We start from the raw sequence: 2,022 nt of genomic DNA, 5'->3' as shown, positions 1-2,022 counted from the left end.
TTAGTTCATAAACACTTGGATCACATAATCTCTCACATGTTTTTTTCACAGGATTTACTTTCTTGTTGTTGAGAATATATACAACAAAACCTATTTCAATTTAACAGTTTCATCAACTACAGTTTAGTGATATTAATTCCATTCTTTAGCACACAGTGACTCTCTGATTCTTGAGATTCATAGACTTGCATGTACTCTGTATCAACCATTCCCTTCCTTTTTTTTGGAATTCTTTTTCAATTAGCATAAATCTGCTGCCCCCTAAGGGTTCTATGTAATCTTTCCCGTTGCCCTTATTAGTTTGATCCTATTGCAATAATTCTTAAAGGAGCATGATACTTAAGGCAGATTTTTCTTCTTCACTTAAGGTTTAAAGATTATCTTAGAGCAAGAGTTGGAAAAATTATACTCAATTTTCTGCCTTTTTACAAGACTGTGCAGTTCCCTGTACTCTCAAATTCCTTTTATCTCTTACATTTTGACTCTCTTTCCAATGGCCAAAATTTGTGTCCAAGAGAAAATCAGTTATTAGTCAATTATACATCAAATTGACTTTAATTCACGATGATACAGGACACAAGGTAATTGTAGCTGAAGTTAAACATTAATGATATATTGAGAGGCCTGTTACAGGAGTTAAGAATCACAACAATGAATAGTGGAAAAGATCTTAATAAGAACTGTCTAGACAATATATATTCACATACTTGTTCTGGTGGAAAATAATGCAAAAATTGGCAAACCCCCTTTCTTCTTTTTCCTTTCCTATGAGTCAGATTTGCACCTTCCTTTTTACTGATTTTTCCATGACATATGTCTATTCACAGTTGACACCTGTCTGCCAGGCAAGCATTAAACTCCTGGGAGGCACACCTAAGGGTTGAGAAGAAATCTATTCCAAAGGGACGCAATCTTTATCAATGTCAATCAGCTATAACATCTGAACACCACCCCTCACTGTGCCTATACAGGCACCCTACAGGAAGCATGCTTAAAATGTCTTGCTCTAAAAAAGTCTTGCTCTGCCAGGCTTTGTTATACCTCAAAAAAGGAACAGAGAAAGAAAGAACTGAAGAGAACGAAAAAGAAAGAATAGCTAGAGTCTTATGAAAATGTTTTATTTATTTATTTTTTTTAAACAAGCTCTGGCCATTTTTATTAAAGAAAAATATTGCAGGATTTATTTTTCACCAGTCTGTTCTGGCATGCTTCTAATGATATCAGCATCACCGGGGTCGATGAGGGCCAGCGTGCACACCCTGTAGTACTTGCCACACGCGTGTCCAACTTGATGTTGTGGCCACTGTAGTGATGGACACCGGTTTTGGCCAACATGATGCAGTACTCGATTTCTGATTTCCTCAAGGCCAGGCAAAGGTTGGCCAGGATGACCAGTTTTGCTTTGCCTTGCCTAATGATCTTCAGCATCTGCTTGTAGCCTAGCATGTTCTTCCCACTTTTCATAATGAGTTGGAGCCTCGAGTTGATGGACTCCAGCGACTTTTTCATCTTCTTTGCTGTCACTATCTTCCTGTCTTAGGTGCGGGACGGCCCCCAACCAAGAACAGCCACCAAGAAATGTTGTTTTATTAGAACCTAATTAGATGGTTCTTAAATGCACGTTGACTGGATTTGTGGCAACCACGGAGAAAGGTGAAACATATAGAATTTGCATATGTGAGAAAGGTTGTGCCATTATATGCTTGAAATATAGATGTGTTACTTTAAAACTTATTGTCCAATATAGTACTGAAAGAAATTTCTAAAGAAAGAATAATGAGAAAATTGTGATTCTTCAAACTCTTCAAAATAAATTATCTAGTTTTTTCATTTGTATTATGGAAGTCAAAAACAATATCTTATTAATGTTCACGTTCCCACTGTATAATTGGGAAAAAGTGCTTAAGAAAATCTCTTTAAAGATAATGCTTTAGGTCTCGATAGCCGGGCACCATCAGCCTTCTTCACCACACTTACTTATGCACACATTCATCTTCAGCGTTTATGCGTGGAAGGTGGTCA

General features: G+C 36.9%; 1 pseudogene; it reads right to left on the bottom strand.

The window, feature by feature from the left end:
• Positions 1-1,136: 1,136 nt before the first annotated feature.
• The window catches only part of LOC101652204, a 10,481-nt pseudogene continuing 9,595 nt past the window's right edge, over positions 1,137-2,022 (bottom strand).

The sequence above is a fragment of the Echinops telfairi genome, unplaced genomic scaffold (genome assembly GCF_000313985.2).
Source record: "Echinops telfairi isolate 266 unplaced genomic scaffold, ASM31398v2 ScPeMD7_6;HRSCAF=24_1, whole genome shotgun sequence".
Taxonomy (NCBI): domain Eukaryota; kingdom Metazoa; phylum Chordata; class Mammalia; order Afrosoricida; family Tenrecidae; genus Echinops; species Echinops telfairi.
Note: the sequence above shows the minus strand (reverse complement) of the source record. Positions and strands in the feature narration are given on the sequence as shown.